Genomic DNA, 18,451 nt, shown 5'->3' with positions numbered 1-18,451 from the left:
CCCGCCCGAGCCTTAAGGTGCTACATTGACCGGACGCAAAGCTTCAGGACCTCAGACCAGCTCTTTGTCTGTCACGGAGGCCGGCAGAAGGGGAATGCCGTCTCGAAGCAGAGGATGGCCCAATGGATAGTGGATGCCATCACCCTGGCTTTTCAGGCACAGGGTGTGCCTTGCCTGTTCAGGTTGCGAGCTCACTCAACTAGAAGTGTTGCATCCTCCTGGGCACTGGCTCGTGGCGCCTCGCTGGCAGATATCTGTAGAGCTGCGGGCTGGGCGACCCCTAACACGTTCGCCAGATTTTATAGCCTTCGTGTGGAGCCGGTATCCTCCTGTGTTCTCACCTCAAACGGGTAGAAGCACTGAGGGGCCCCGGCTTTGGGTCGGCTTGCAAAACCACTCCAGAGAGTTCATACAGTAGACCCTGTTGAGTTCCTCTGTCCCCTCAGCAGCCAGACGTAGCGGAGCGTCCGGCGCCAGGCCTTCACACGCTGAATCCTATTTCGTCGGTCATCCGACGTGACGTCTCCGTTCCCTCCTTCAGGGAACGAGGGTTCCCATACGTAACCGAGACATTTCTATCCATCCATAATAAAAAGAAAAAAAAAGAAAAATGTAGCTGTTATTGTTGCTCAAAATCATGCTGATCAAATCAAAATCATGTTGATCAAATCAAAGCAAGACACTCTTCCAGCATCCGAAAAAAGTTAATCAACAGATTTTCACTATACAATTATCATGGCCAAAAGAATTTTGCAGTGATATTGTTATAGTGAACGTATAGTATAATCGTGCAGTGAAAATCTGATATCAGGCAGGCCTAGTTCTTAAAATGACTGTAAAGCCATAAAAGATTAATATGGGATCTTCTTCAAACAAGCTTTCAGAATCTTCAGTTGAACTTCTATATTGGTGACGCTATGCAAGTACGGCATACCATTGTTAACTTTTGTTAAAGGGGGGGGTACAATGCTGTTTCATGCATTCAGAGCTGTTCACATTGTTAAAGAGTTGGATTCTCATGCTAAGCATGGACAAAGTTTCAAAAAACTATTTGGACGCATGACTGATTATTTCTGTGCCAAAAATCTTATTTCGGCGAGTTTTTTTCGATCGTGGCTCTTCATGACGTAGACGAGGGTGGAACTCCTTATACGGGCATTTCTCCCAGAAGAGCGCGCCCGCGCACACATCGACCAGAGCGAGAGCGAGATCGCGCCCATCAACGAGCTTCATCCGGCAGCAGCGCTGCACGGGACTCACTTGGGAAGAATGTCTCCAATCCAAAGAAGTGTTTTTGGTTGTAAGGGAAAGATAACTTTGTTCAGCTTCCTAAAGAACCCAGTGATATGTAAACAGTGGATACAGTTAGTTTTTCGGGGCAGCAACGGAGTTTCACAAGTGTGTTTGTTGACGAACATTTTATAAACAATGCATAGTTCGACGCTGGATTTGCACATCGCTTGATACTGAAAGATGGAGCGGTCCCAGCTATAAAAGTTCCCGGTCATGATTCAGAACTGCAGACGGTAAGTGAATGGGCACCAAATGTCTGTTTTGTTGGCATTCAGCGGCCAAGTGCTCGTCACTCTTTAGCTCTGCCCATGGCGCGCCTCCAGGAGCTCTGCTTTTTCCGGAGATGGCTGTAGAAGAGCAGCAGAACCAGATCTCATCAACCTAAAAGAGAGAGAGAGAGAGAGAGAGAATTGGCCATCATTTCATTTTATACACATTTTTTTAATTCACTGGTTGTGCATAATTTCAAAAAGTCTTGTTTCACCATTTGACCCTGCGGTAAAGTACACAGAAGCTTATGTGGCTGAGTCAAATAAAGGTTTGAAGGCTTCGCTTTGATGTAGGTGTACTGAAGGAAAAAAAAGAGAATTTTGGGGGAGACGCTCTGGCTGGTTGCATCTGAAGACAGAGGCAGTGAGTCAGGATTATAGCTAAATTACTGTGGTGTTTTAAAAGAGAAAGAGAGAGGATGGTACCGTATTCTCTCTTTGCACACAGCCCTGATGAAGTCATGGACTCGAGGTTGAGTAAAGTGTTGGTCATAATTTTCTTAGAGTAGATAGTGGGAACTGCCAAAAATACATTCTCCATGGGGGACTTTGAACCGATCAACTGCTCCCAAACCTGGAACACAGCAAAAACAAACAAATTAAAAATTTGTTTTTATGACAATGCATTCTAGCATTGTCAACCAAATATGTACCTGAACAGTTTAATATAAATATAAAAGGAAATTAATCAGCCAAATTTGCCAATAATAATGCCAGCATGTTCTAATACTGTAGGTATGTACTGATATCTAAATGTTGGCCAATTCATTAACCAATAATTATTTTTATTTTAGCACTGCATGTTTTGTCATTGTAAAGTTTGGCTGGTTAGCATCAGCAGTTTTAACTCTTTTTTTAACTCTTTTTTTGGAAGGCTCTTAAAAGACACTGACCACTATTTATTATTTATAACAGATTTTTTATATCAGCTATTATTAAGTGTTAGATAGCTGATATGCACAACAAATGTTGTATTATTTATTTGTTATAATAATAGCTAAATCAATAAGTTACAACAATTTGTTTATTACTATTATTTTTTAGTTTACTATAGTTGTTATTTGTCATCATATATTGAGGTGTATATCTAAATGATCAAATGAGATATATATATATATTAGTTATGAAATGCATTTCTCACAATGAATGATTATATGAGTAATGATTAATGAGTATAACTGATTAAGTGTAAATATAAAAAAAAATAGACTGTAGGTCACAAAAAAAATAAATAAATAAAAACTGAGAAAAGATTGCAGGATGTTGCCAGCTGAATGGGAATACTAACATGATTATATGAGTAATGATTAATGAGTATAACTGATTAAGTGTAAATATAAAAAAAAATAGACTGTAGGTCACAAAAAAAAAAATAAAATAAAAACTGAGAAAAGATTGCAGGATGTTGCCAGCTGAATGGGAATACTAATATATATTTTCTGCCTTTACAGACCCCCTTAGTTCACAGTAGGTGAAATCAGACATCAAATCATTTAAATGTAGAGTACAAAAATATACTTCTATAACCAGGCAAAAAAAAAAAGTATAATGTTTGACCTGGATTTAAAAAAACAACAACAACCCTCATATTAATTGCTTCCAGTATCAGCCTAATCAGACTGTTACCGTTAATTACAGAAAAAAAACACCACAGATACTGATTAAGTCACTGATTGTGCATCCCTCGTGTTATTTGTCTTGGTGACTGTATAATCTTGGGGGGAAAGGTTGTCGACTGGAGGAATGCTGTTAAAAAAGGAAAAAGCGAGTATAGATTTGTAAAGGTCAGTGTGACTCACAGCAGAAGAGAAACAGTTCAGATTCCCAGTAGAGCTACTATTGAGGTCAGAGTGAAGACTGCACTGTGCAGGACACACTGGGCTTTTACAGCGTTTCTCTGCTTTTGATGAATGTGTTGTGTGAAGCATAGTGAAGGACGAAAGACCCAATCCCCGCCACACACACCCACACTCATCCCAGTCTGTCAGATGGAAACAGATGCATGTAGACAAGCAGCATAACTGTCAATATAAACAGACTTCTCATGCAGGCACACAAATCAATTACAGAGCATCTAACTTTCCTAACTCCTAAGTCTAATAGGAGTTAGGAAATTACTCCATAATTTCATTGTACCACATACAAACACGTGAGAATGAAAGGCGGTACAATGGATGATCAAACATAAATGTGTATGATTCACACATAAAAGTTACAATATAACAATTCTTTCTTTTTCATCTCACACATACACACACACACACAGTCTCGTTGCACGCCTGGCTGCACCTTTAGAACATAGTGGGAGAAACGCGTGAATTAATTGAAGGTGAACGACAGATTCTCCTTGGCTCTGTCCCCCATGGGAGGCACAAATCTCCCCCCGTCCTCTCTCTCTCTCTCCATTTCATTATTTCCTGCTTCAGTACCTCCATGCTCTTATCATTCCTGCTGTCTCGCACTCTCTCCATCAACCCCCCACCAACACACACACACACACACACATATACATACACATACACACACACAGTGACACTTCTTTTATCATCAAAAACCCATCTCTCATCACCACACCTCCTCCTCTCCACTCTGGTACCCAAGTTGCTCTGGTTTCTCTTTTCATATCATTAGCCCCCCAACAAAGAATTGAATGAATTTGTTTGTACTTCCACATTGTTTATTTCAAAGTACAGTATGTATGTGTGTAAACTTGTCGTGCACAGGCTGCTCATCAAATTCACAAATAATCTGACACATTTTGTCTGGAGACATTCCTGACAATAAGCTATCAAAATGATTTGAACTTGTCAAATTGTTTTGCAGACTTCAGCCAATTAATTTGCTGGTCTATAACAAAATATAACAAAATACCCAAAATTCATGAAACGTGGATCAAATGAAAAAATAAATATAGCTGCAAGTAGAAAAAACAAACAAACAAAAAACAAGAGGAGGAGTGCAACTTTCAGCTGTTTATTCATCGCACTGAAAATGAAAGGTCAAGACAAGTGCTTTGCATTGTGGGACTGAAGGTCAAGTCAAGCTCATTGCACAGTGCATAGACAGTGTAACAGCACATTTTGGCAGGTGCAGTAGGCTATTCTTTCAAATTTTCACAATTCTCTTACTGATTGCTGCACACAGCAAATAATCAAACACAATTGTTTTTCCTGTGTTCATGAATTTTTAAATGAGAAATAAGATGGGGTAGGACATCCATGAATGGACTTGACTTTTTATTACAGATAATAGTCTTTAGTTTACATATTAACCTGGCAAAACTATTGTAGGATATCATACCGAATCAGACAATCTAAGATTTGGTCAAAACATGGTTGAAACCTGAAGAGCCCAAAATTCCACAAGAGGTCCAAGACAACAGGATGTCATAAATCAGACCCTAGCCAGTCTGAAGCAAGCCTAACCAACTCTTTCACAGAACAGCTTTCAACATTAAAACAAAAGAACACTTATTGACAATTCCAAGGAGATTGTCAATTTTGGGGGCAAGTTATCAAGAATAATGGTCAAAAGAGATGCATAGCGTGACCATCACATGGAAACATGTGATAGTGATCACAAGCTCTTCGGATTGACTTTTCCCCCCACTTAGGAGACAGATCATACTGAAATTCCTTACAGACATTTTAACCTCTCTGGTCTTCACAGAACGCATCCTTACGTTCACAGAATGGCACAGAAACTGTTTTCCATGCACCTAAATGACACTAAAAGGATTCGAGCAACTAATCATTTTGCTTTTTGTGTCTAGCTTTTAGCTTTTTGTGTCTAGCTTTTAGTGTCTAACTTTTAGCTTTTTGCTTCTAGTCATGCTTTTTAGTTATATGCTTTTTAGCCATGCGGCTTTTTAGTTATATGCTTTTTAGCCAGTGCTTCTTAGCGCTTTTTGAGCGTGCTCTGGCTTGCAAAACCTCCAAAAATCTCCTCCAAAACCATGATCTTGTTACTATGCTAATTAATAGTGTTTTCACTATATTTTGGATATAAATATCCATTGCAGAATTGATGTCATACGGCTCATTCACTGAATCGCTGGCAGTCTCAGTGATCAGCCGTAAAACAGTGATTCTGTCCTAATTCCCTTACATATTATTGGTGGAGTTCCCTTTAAAATCTTAAATGATTCCCTTTGAGCTAAATTGACCTGTTTCCCTTACACTATGATCACAGACTTGCTTAATGGCAAGTGAAATTAACACAGAGGGACAATCAAGAAAGCATTATATTGAGGCGAAACACGCAAAAATGCTCTGTGAGCGATGAATCAGATGACTCAGATAAGCCAATATTTTTCATCCATTTTCTAAAATTTTGGATTACTTTTTAAAGATTTTTGTTGTTAACATTTAAAAGTACACTAGCATAAAGATGTCTCAGAGCTAACAGATTGAAAGCTACAAAACTACAAAAAACACACGTTTTTTCTTTCAAAGCAAATGTATCTGTAAAACTGTACATGACCAATCTCGCACAATGAAATCCAATAATGAGCAACATACATGTAGAAGACACCCACCCTGCACCATCACATGATGGATAACCTTTAACATCCCATCATTAATAATAGTAGAGTCTCTGACTGCAGGGTGTCTAATGCATTCATACCGCAATAAATTCATCTACACGCATGTTTTGCTCCCACCAGAACTGAGATGAGCGCTCATGACTCAAACAACTCCAAGCCAAAGTAATGGTGGCTCAAATATAGATTTTTCTGCTTCATTAAAAATTACTGAACCGCATGTTGTAAATAAAACCCTTGCGGTGAAGAAAGCATTTGATCCCTCAAAGAAGGTGTTTGTTTTTTAACATGTGCGTTCAAGGTCATATCTGTGGAAAACAGAGAGTGTAACTTTCTTGTTGGCCTGAATGTCTTTTTTTTCCTGTTGTGTACTCTCCAGACCTTTCTTGTCAATCAGATCCTTGACTCCCATTAAATTCTCCTGGACCTTAAAACCCTTCCGCTTGCTCGCTCACTGCCGTAAACCCCCTCCCTTTACAAAACACAGATCATTCCTCAATGTCAACCCATCCATTGATCTGCTTCTAAAGCCCTTACTGAGAGTTGGTGTGGCCAGATACAAAGCTACACTGGGCAATCTATCACGCAAACTCCACGCTCGCAGTGACAATCCAGGCTATCTTTTACACACACACACACATATACAGAGAGTGTTTGAGCCAGAATCTGTCAGGTCCCGAGTCCTTGTATTGACGCCTGCAGCGCTGGCACGCAGCAACATGGCTACAATTAGTGCATCCCTCTGACAAGTACCCGATAAGGGTGATCAGCAGCCTCCTCCACCTTGCTACACACAACTTCATTGTGCAGGTCTCATGAGTTCCTCCCCAGGGGAGCCGGGCAGACGCCCCAATTCACTGACACTTGCAGCATGGTGTTCTGCAATGTTGCTCTAAGAAAAAAAATGGCTTTGTGGAATAATCTTTGTGGAATTATTTACAACTTAATGTCTATGTATTGCAACTGTGGCATGCTGTCAATCACCACAGACACTTTTTTAAATCATTCCACAGTTTGCAAAAACAAATGGAAAACACATTTACAATAATGTACAGTAATTGAAGCCTACAAGGCAAGAAAGCTGAACGGTTTAAAAGCACAATTGTGAAGCTTGTCATTAAGTTAAAAATTGCTTTGCAAAATTGTCTAAATCATTCTTTTTATTTGAGGTGGGATTTCTTTACTTGGAACTTTGGACATGTATTGGAGGCCATATATGATAGCAAAGTTGCCACTGCTCAACTAAATCGGATACATTTTTTATCCAATAAGAAAATATGCACATTAACCACTATAGAAAAACAAAGTCATGTGACTTTGCACAATGGGACAGCATAACTGGACTAACTAGCGGACTGATCTCGTTGCACAGCATCTGAAATATTGTTTTGGTCATTCTGAAATGCTTCAGACAAAGTCTGTCGTCAAAGTGGTTCGGTATAATTACCTCCCAGAACCGTCTTTCACAACTGCATTTCCAAACAGCAGGCATCGGTCCACGAAAGCAAGATAACATGACCACATGCTTAGTATGCGTGCTCTGAGGCATTTATTATATACAAAAAAGACCCACAATGGCTTCTCCTAGCAAATTACCTTTATCTTAGTGATATTTGGCGTCAGTTTATCAGGAAGTGGCAATTTAGTTCTCTTCATCTCACTGGATGGAAAGAGTACTTATTTTATGCAATATTCCAAATTTGCTCAAAATTCGCAACTTTGGTTGGAAACATTGCACTTCTTCATATTATATATTGCCGACTGTGCTATAGTATCAATTTTTCTTGAATGGATTACTCTTGACTATAAAGGTAAGAATGAAACATTCTCTTCTTTTTCTCTTCTCAACATTTTACATTTTCCTCTCAAACGCTGAAACAACTGTTTATACAAGGCACTGTGTTTCAGCAACTGTCCAAAGCACATGAATAGGAGGTGTGCGATTGACTGTCTGTTGTTAATTATCTAGCGGTAACATTCTAACACCACATTGTTTCACACTGTAAGGGTAGTTGTGGGGGGATTTCTCTCCACTGGATTCACCGCCGACACCCTAGCATGAAGAAATCTTTTATTTATTGAAGAAGACGAGGAGGAGGACGATTATCGGCACAAAACATGCCTAACAGCGCGTGTGCAGAGAGAGAGAGAGAGAGAGAGAGAGAGAGAGAGAGAGAGAGAGAGAGAGAGACTGCCTGAATGACTGAGTCAACCTCCATCAGGTTAAGTCATATTCATAAAAAATTGTTTGTGATGTCCTAAGAGTAATGTTGTGGTAATATCCATTCAATTTTTAAGGGTAGCATACTCCCCCATGGCTTGCGTCAGCACTGGTCAATGCATTGATTTCTATAAAGTGAAGCATCAGACATCTTTAGCTTTTCCCCCTGTTGTTTATCCCAGTGTTTACCCCTCACGTCACTAGCTCCGCCCTTGCACCATATCTCGTGACCGGAAGAGAAGATGAGTCGTTTTGAGGGGGAGGGGAGGTTAACGTTTTTGATTAAAGATTACGAGGGCACATTAATAAAATAAAAAAAAAATGAAGTGCACGGATAAATTATTTACAATAAACACTACAGTATTTCATTTCAATTGCACTACAGTATTTCATGCCGACTTTAATGGATGTTAATGGAGGAGAGGCTTCACTATGCTGAATAAACAGCTTTGGTGAGGAAACAGCTTATCATTTAATGACAGCCAATGGGCTAATCTTCAACATGTTTTACAATAAACAATAGTTTTGGATTTAACTATTTTTAGAGTTTACACCAAAGAAATGCTGTTTTATAAGAGAAGTCAATGAGTTTTTGTGACATGTAGGATTCAGTTTTCGGCACTTTCATTCATTTATTCCTATGGTATCCATAAAAGGCGATTGATTGTCACACAACTCTGACTGAAATTAAATGATGTCACAGCTGTAACGTGATTGGGTATTAAGGCACACGTGATCCAAGTTGACGGTTATGCTTTCTCCAATGGTAAGTACTACAGACCTTCGCATCTTCCAATAATAAAGGTGCGGTCACGCCATATCATAATTTCCATGATTATGAGATACCAACTTGTAAAAAACATTCATGTCTTCGTAGAACTCGTAATTACAACTTGAGAACTGGGAGTTTTCTGAGAGCTGCAACTTGTACCACCTGACCAGCTCAGATTAATTAGGCACTATGTTTAGGCATTGATAGTGTGATAGTTCCGAGTCCAAGGGTGTGAACAGCTCCAAATAGAACACATGTTGTCATCTTGAAATCACTGTAATTACAACATGGCGTAAACGCAGCATAAGACCATCTCTGTTTCTTGTCATGTGCGTCCCTAGTTTATGTGTCATGTTCTGATTGGTTGTTCTGGTCATGTGTCCCGTCCTCTCATTGGTTCATTGTTTGATTATTCACAGGTGTACCTTGTTAGACATTAGTCTCTTTGTATATATAGCTCTCATGTCTCCATTGTCTTTGTCTAGCTTAATTCCCTGTAAAGATGTTGTGCATGCAGCAGCTTCAAAAATATTTGTATATAAAAATGAATGAACGTCATTGCATTAAATAAACAAATATCAAACCAAATGACATCTGTAAACAAATGATGCATGTAGTGATGGCGAGATGAATCCTTATGAAGCATTGAAGCTTTTCATCCAAGTGGTTCACAAAAGGGTTCATTTCTCGAGGCTTCATTTGCACACAATACCACATGGTGGCCAAAGAGTGTACAACAAGCAGATACAGGTGCATCTCAATAAATTAGAATGTTGTGGAAAAATTCATTTATTTCAGTAATTCAACTCAAATTGTGAAACTCGTGTTTTAAATAAATTCAATGCATACAGACTGAAGTAGTTTAAGTCTTTGGTTCTTTTAATTGTGATGATTTTGGCTCACATTTAACAAAAACCCACCAATTCACTATCTCAACAAATTAGAATATGGTAACCCTGACTCAGCAATTAGAGAGGTGCGTGACTTGGTTCAGAAAGAATATTAAACAGTCCTACCGACTGCGCATAGACTGAAGCAAAAGACGGCCGGCTGAACATCGGTTTTTTTTATTGGTCTTATGAAGTATTCTAATTAGTTGAGATAGTGAATTGGTGGGTTTTTGTTAAATGTGAGCCAAAATCATCACAATTAAAAGAACCAAAGACTTAAACTACTTCAGTCTGTGTGCATTGAATTTATTTAATACACGAGTTTCACAGTTAGAGTTGAATTACTGAAATAAATGAACTTTTCCATTACATTCTGATTTATTGAGATGCACCTGTACATTACAGATGACCTGATGTGATCTATGATGCACTGTTTTGCTCCAGATAAGGCTTAGAAATAATCAATTTCCACATAGACTAATCTATTTATATGAATATAATGTATATTTCATAATGACTGTATAACATAATATAACATAACTGTGTAATAAACGTATTGGTTTGAAATTAATGAGGCTATCAAATGTGTGCAAATCAAGTCTTTGCTCATAATAGGCAGGAGGGCCAATATTATTAGTCTAAAATTGGAAAGTGGCTGAGTTTAACAGGGCAGAGGACTGTGAATTTACAAGATTCGAACTGCTTCCTGAACCAGTCTGGCTAAGCGAGGCTTCGGACGTCATCAATTACGTCATTGCTCTAAAGCAATACAAGCTTTGATGTATGCTTCACTGAAAGCTGCCGGGATTTCTCGACACACGCTCCGAAGCCTTGGCACAGAACGTAACATCACTAGATGCATGTCCTTTCTCAGAACAAACTTCTAAGATCGAAGACTTTTCTGAACCAATTTTAGCCAGTCAATTTTAAACCGACATATGAAGTTCAGTCAGTTCACACAGGTGTTCTAACAGAGCAGATGTAGTTCATCACATTAAATGTTCCACTAAATACTTTTGTCTTCATTTTGAACAGTGTGCTAACATTAAATACCTACAAGTCTATGGATTCACTGCGTAACTGCATGTTGCTCTGAATAATTCCCACATTTAATGATGTGGTTAGTGGTAAAACTGTACCTTCTGAGCACTGAACTCTGGCAGCATGATGCAGGTAGCACCCACCCAGAGGGGGCACATCAGTTTGTTTACGATGCCATGCACATGGTGAAGGGGGAGCGTGTGCAGGATGACATCATCTCTATTCCATGCCCACTCTGAGACCAAACACTGAACCTAAAAGACAAGAAAAAGAGATTTTGACCTACAGGTACTTGTGTGTGTTTTCATGGTCCACATGTTTGAAGCATGGGACAATCACACTGGGTACAGAAAAACAGGCCAAATCCATTGTGCCCCAAACCTTTAAATCAGCAAAGTGAATTAATATGAATAAGTTTGAGTTAAAATGGACTGAATGATGCTCACAAACAACTCTTCAGTCCTCATTGTGCTGTGGCATGAACATGATTATTTACCACGTGCAGCTGGGCTGGTGCATGGGTGCACAATCACGCAGTCCTGAATTAGGTCGAAATGTTTACACTCAACCACAATAATCAGTTGCTTTGGGCGTATTTGGGTTTGATTAAAATTCACCTGTCTATTACATGTATAGTTCCTTACAGGCATTACATTTCATTTCTTATTTTGTTTTACGGTGTTTTGATTGTGGTACATCAAAAGAGAATCTGACATGAAATGCTTTTATGCCTCCCTAATAATGATGACACTGGTTGTAGTACCCAGCACAGTTTCTTTATTACTTGATGAGGAACTGAAGTAAGGCAAGGCAAGACAAGTTCATGTATATAGCACATTTCGTACACAATGGTCATTATAAGTGCTTTACATAAAAGAAAGTTAAATAATCATAAAAAAATCACAAAAATAAAACAAGGAATTTAAAAACTTTGAAAATGATTAAAAAATTTATTTAAAATGAATTTAAGACAGTTGAAAAAAGAAAATGATTATACATAAAATACAGTGCAATCAGTTCGAATTGCATAAAATACAGTGCAATCAGTTCGGACATAAAAAACTATTCCACATGAAGTGGCGAAATCACGCAGTCCGTGACGGCCAAATCGTTAACGGCTGGTCTATGTGGTAATATAGTACATCGAACAGGACATCCATATGCTCACCTAACATTCCTCAACCTCAAATATGGCTTATAATCTGAAAAATTTATGTAGTAGCAACTTTACATGGCAGCTCAATCTAATCTTAGCCTAGAAAAAAGTGCGCTGTTCACGTGTTTGTGCGGAGTGTGGAAGCTGAACATTAGCACGCTTGGGCTACTGCATGACAGATGGAGGCACCGGTGCGATCATTGGCTCTTAAAAGACTTCGTCATTTTTGGTCATACAGATAAGAGTAATGCATCTTTTGTATCTGTAAAGACTCTACATTTATTCATGTGCACTCAGAATGACAATGAAATGTTGTGCTTTTGTTAAATAATGAAAGCAAACAGGATGCGTTTTCTGCCGCCTCGGATTCTGTGAACATGAGCGTGTCACTTTGAAACTCTGTGTCTGCTTGCCTTATTACAGACATGAAAAATATATCTATAGAGAGTGAAACTTTTAAATGAACCAATTTAAATAGAAAACATCTCAGATTACTTATGTAACCATGGTTCCCTGAGTAGGGAACGAGACACTGCGTCCTCTGTCTGAAGCATACATTCAAAAAACACCAACAACATGTTGGCCGGCGACAGCCCATGACGTCACTACCGGTGTGACTATAGTATAAATAGGTGCCGGGAGAACACGTCATTCACTTCTTCGTCTGAAGCTTGCGTCCGAAGCATGGCAGGAAACCTAGAGGACACAGTGTCTTGTTCCCTACTCAGGTAACCATTGTTACATAAGTAACCTGATACGTTCCCTTTCAAGGGAACTTCGAACTGCGTCCTCTAGGGGTCACTATGGGGAAGGGTATACCCATGCCACCATGGTGAGGGGAGTGCATGCCAGAAACCTATGGCGAGCACTAAGTACCAACTCTACCATAGCCATGGGAGTTGCCCCTAGGATGTTAGATGGCTGTCTGTGACATTATCCCCTACGGCCAAAGGTCTAGGATACATACCCCAAAAAACTTACCTGTTAGGGCCAGACTCCTGGGCCCGGGATAGAGCTCAAGGCTTGGAATCAGGAATAGATTCCTTTAAAGGGATACGACCAAGAGCCTAGCATCATACTAAGTCTTGGCCTGTCACACAGGGGCTACCGCTTGCTCTGCATGAGCTTGCTGAAGGAACTGTCTCAACAGACCCCTAGTAGCAACACCCTGTTAAAGTAGGTATCCAGAGAATACATAGGTGGAGTGGTGCCCAAGGTGGAACCGGGGCTTTAACAAACTCAAGAAAGGGCATGAAGCTGCTGTGCGTAACCCTCACCATACATGATTTTAGAAAGAACGCAAAGTACTAGCGTGCGAACTTACCACAGTGTGGATTTTAGAAAGTATACAAAGACTTCACGTGCACACTTACCATAACATGGATTTTAAAGATACCGTCCCAAGCGGCTCTCGTGACACTCTGAAAGAGCAGCCCATAGATGGAAATTGTACATCACCAGAACAAAATGTTTGAGAAGCCATAAGCTCGATCTATGGTAAAATGCTGGAATGGCTAGCAGTAAGTTACCTAGCTGAGGGAGCAACACACCCAGCTCTCAGTCGAGAGGGGGCTCGACCTACAGCATGTTCGTTAGAAATCAGAAGGGTAAGCATACTGCAAGCTTAGCCAAAAACTCAGCGCACCAGGGAGGCAGAGGAAGGGTCTAGTTCGCCTGATGTTGCCGGTGGCAAGCTCAAAGATAACCCTCTGAGACAAGGGGAGCACTGCCTGAGACAGCATTTCACAAGAAGGTTCTCGCAAATGCCACCTATACTTCCCGCTCAATGCCTCAGCAAGAGGGGATATCCTGGCGACCAGGAAGCCCCTCAGGGCGACCTAGATACGGCGTACCAGACAGGGAAGGCTGAAAGCATAAGCCCAGCCCGGACATCCAGGAAATTTTGCAGTGCCGTGCCGGGGGCCTGATGATCAAGAAGATGAAGCCGGAAGCATGAAGCCGGAACCAGGGCTATCATACCGACTCGATACAACATCGACGAATGAGGTAATCACTGCAAGTCGAGCACCCGGTTTCTGAATCCAGCAGAGGGGGTGCTCACCGAGGACCTACCCTAGAAAAGGACAGAAACACACAGGTCCCGGAAAACACTGCAAAGAAAGCTCACAGATGGAATACACACAACCACCAGCGTATTAAATATATATTTTTATAAAAATGGATCGTACTCACCCACCATGGTTCCCGCGCAGGAGCCCCATTCAAGAAGGGACCCGAAGAAGCCTCTAGTCCAGACCATCAGTAAGGTGGTTACTATGAAGCCACAGAACCAACTGAAACATCATAGGTCCAGCATAGGAGACTGTATTGCAGGAAGTTCCTACCTAACCTCGGTCAGGTGGAGAGATGGTGGTTACAGGGGAATTAGGAAGGGGAAGATAAGGGCAGATGTTAAACCCCCCGAGGGAAATGAGTAGATACTCAAGTATCACTCTGATCCGGACGAAAGCGCTGATGCCTCGTCTGGATCACATCACTTAGGACTTGCCTACCTCCCTATGACCTACGATTCCTCCTATCCCTACCCGCGGGGGAGGAGCGCGAGCTGTGATACTAGCCTTCTGTGCCCATCTCTGATCCTCAGACTGAGACGGGCCAGGACCCCTGGGTTGTACGGGCTCAGACCTGGACCTTTGTGGAATGAAGGATTTGAAGGCTGCTGAGCGCGCCTTCGCCTCCCTGAACTTCTCAACCACTGTCTCGACGGAGGTACCGAAAAGTTCGGAAGGCGAAACCGGAGCCTCTCTTTCTTAATAATAATAATAATAATAATAATAATAATAATAATAATAATAATAATAATAATAATAATAATAATAATAATAATAATAATAATAATAATAATAATAATAATAATAATTCATTACATTTATATAGCACTTTTCTAGGCACTCAAATCGCTTTACATTGTCAGGGGGTATCTCCTCATCCACCTCCCGATATCTGCCAGGTTCACCCACAGATGTCGCTCCGTTACCACCATAGCCGCCATGGACCTGCCCGTAGCAGAGGCGGCCTGCTTAGTAGCACAGAGAACGAGATTTGTGGTGCGGCGCAACTCAGCTACCTCATCGGGAGAAAGGCCCTCACCTTTATCCAAGTCTTTCAGTAGATCAGCCTGATACGCCTGAAGCACCGCCATCGTGTGCAACGAAGCAACAGTCTGACCTGCTGCTGCGTATGCCCTGCCATTTAAGCGAGATGTATCCCGAAGGGGCTTAGACGGCAAGGATGGTGTCTTAAGAGAGGATGTCTCACCCATAGAGAGACAGCTAGCCAGCATCTCTTCTACAGGGGGCATCTTCTCATAGCCGCTTTCGCGCATCCCCTCGTTGTTGTCATAACTTGTATGCTGGAACCGATGGAAGCGTGAGGAAAACGGCCTCTTTCATGCCTTCTCAATCTCTGTATGGAGATCAGGAAGAAAAGGAAGGCTCACCTGAGCTGGAGGGTTATGGCCTCGTGACGTCACTTTCTTGGCCCACTTCCACGGTAAGTCAAGCCTTGCCATGGCGCGATCCACGTGGCATGGGCAGGAGGATTGGGAGGGCTCAGCCTTAGCCTCTTGGCCCACTCAGACATATCCTGCTCTTCCTGGGCCAAGTAGAGGACTGGCCCCTGGATCAGACGATGTTAGGGAAATAACATCATCCTCCAGCGGCTCACTCTCATCCACAGCCAATGAACGCGAGAGGGAAAGCCCCTCTTTAATCTCATCGGCCAGATCCACCTGCAATCCCCACGAGCTCATTCTCCTCCATGCCTCAGCAGCGGCTGGTCCTGAACAGCGGGGAGCAGATGGCTGCCCCTCTCTCATCGAAAAGAGAGACAAATGAGAAAAAACAAAAAAAGCTCACAGTTAACGCATATTGCCCCCTCGAGGACAACTCATGCGTGCTCCCAAACAAAAGACGCAAAGATCATGTGTGTCATCCAGTGTCAAATAACGACGACATGGATGCACACATCTTCTAAACGTCTTGCTAGTGCTCGCCATAATGAAGGAAGAAAGATCGCTCTTACCACGGAATGCACGCTTCAAACAAAACAGTCAATGAAGACGAAGAAGAGAATGACGTGTTCTCCCGGCGCTTATTTATACTATAGTCGCACCGGTAGTGATGTCATGGGCTGTCGCCAGCCAACATGTTGTTGGTGTTTTTTTTATGTATGCTTCAGACACAGATCATGACAAGGCGTTCCCCATAGCGACCCTTAGAGGACGCAGTTCCCTTGAAAAGGAACAAATATTCTCAGATTATGTAATCCGTATGAAACATGCACGCACATACTGCGGAGATGATGAGTCAGTGTCGCCGACTTCATCTCTTAAACCGAAAACAGAAAGCACTAGTGTAACAGCAAATTATTAAAACATTAATGCAGTGTACTGGCTGTTTTTCCCTAACACATTCATAATTGTTATATTTGCCGGTGCGCTGTGGCAAGCCTTTTTTGCGTGCGTTGAGCGCTTATTTGGCTATGTAGACAATTAAAGGCTCATTATTATGATTTATATGGTTTATTAATACAAGTGTGACTAATAGTCGACTAATGCTTAAAATGAACAACTACTAGTCGACAGAAAAATCTTTAGTTAAGGGCAGCCCTTATGCATATTGACTAATTGTTTACGAGAAGCATACATATAAGAGGCTGACAATTAGCTGAATACATAGCCTACTTGTTTAATTAGTGACACTTAGCCTGCATTTTAAAATCTTTATTTGAATGTGGCAATTAACATTTTTATTTTAAAACTTTAATTTGTGTAGCGAATCAGCTCATGGGGAAATATGAATAATTAACCATAACTAATTATGATTAATTATTAATATTTTAGATCCACTGTAGATATTTAGCTGACCACTCAGGGTCAACCGTCTTGTCAATTCTAAGAACGTTAATTTCCTGGTTAAAGGAAATAACTTTCTTACTGTACAATTCTATAAGTTTGTAACGTAAATCTGCATGATTATTGACTCCGGTTATGAGTAAACAATGAACACGCCAAGTGTGATACAAGTAAGGTTTTATTAACTACATAAAAACTTAAACTAGTCTAACATACTACACAAACACATTAAGCCGGTCTAACATAAACATACACACACACACACATACAGTTGGTATAGAAAAGGGTTAAAGTTTAACTCAGCATAGAAAGAGGCATAAAGAATGGATCTAGTCAGAATTCTGGCAGCAGCGTTCTGGATGAGCTGCAGCTGTCTAATGGTCTTCTTGGGAAGGCCGGTGAGGAGACCATTACAATAGTCCACCCTGCTGGTGATAAAGGCATGAACAAGTTTCTCCAAGTCTTGACTGGAAACAAAACTTCTAATTCTTGCAATGTTTTTGAGATGATAGTATGCTGATTTAGTTATAGCTTTGACATACTGAAGCTAAAGTCTGTCTCCAGAATCACACCAAGATTCTTGACTTGATTTTTAGTTGTTTGACCCCTAGAGTCAAGGTATGCATTCAACTTCATCTTTGTTTCCAAATGCGATGACTTCAGTTTTCTCCTTGTTTAACTGAAGAAAATGTTGCCACATCCAACTGTTAATTTCATCAATGCATTGGCAGAGGGAGTCAATGGGGCTGTAGTCATTTGGTGATAAGGCTAGGTAAATTTGGGTATTATCAGCATAGCTGTGATAGGCAGTTTGGTTCTTTCTCATTATTTGACTTAGTGGGAGCATATACAGGCTAAACTAGAGCAGTGCAAGAATTGAGCCTTGTGGGACTTCGCATGTCATGGACGTCCACTTAGACTTATGCTCTCCTATATTCACATAATAACCTCTCCCTTCTAAGTATGACCTGAACCATTTGAGTACCATCCCAGAAAGCCCGACCCAGTTTTCCAGTCTCTGTAGAAGCATGCTATGATCAACAGTGTCAAACGCAGTACCGAGATCTAGTAGTACCAGCACTGATATTTTGCCAGAATCAGAATTGAAGCGAATATCATTTATTATCTTAATGAGTGCTGTCTCTGTGCTGTGATGTGGTCGGAAACCAGATTGAAAATTGTCCAGGTATCCATTTGAGTTTAAGTATTTGTTCAGCTGATTAAAAAACTATTTTGCAATAATCTTGCCTATAAAAGGAAGATTTGATATAGGTCTATAATTGCTCAAAATGGTGTTATCAAGATTGCTCTTTTTCAGAAGGGGCTTAACAACTGCAGTTTTCAGGGAGTTTGGAAAAGTCCCAGAAAGAAGTGAGGCATTCACCACTTC

General features: G+C 40.8%; 1 pseudogene; it reads right to left on the bottom strand.

The window, feature by feature from the left end:
• Positions 1–18,451, bottom strand: part of LOC107600358 (acyl-CoA synthetase family member 3, mitochondrial-like) — a 120,041-nt pseudogene that overhangs the window by 28,526 nt on the left and 73,064 nt on the right.

Source organism: Sinocyclocheilus grahami, unplaced genomic scaffold (genome assembly GCF_001515645.1).
Source record: "Sinocyclocheilus grahami isolate Dianchi unplaced genomic scaffold, SAMN03320097.WGS_v1.1 scaffold282.1, whole genome shotgun sequence".
NCBI lineage: Eukaryota > Metazoa > Chordata > Actinopteri > Cypriniformes > Cyprinidae > Sinocyclocheilus > Sinocyclocheilus grahami.
This window is presented reverse-complemented; position numbering and strand designations above follow the sequence as displayed.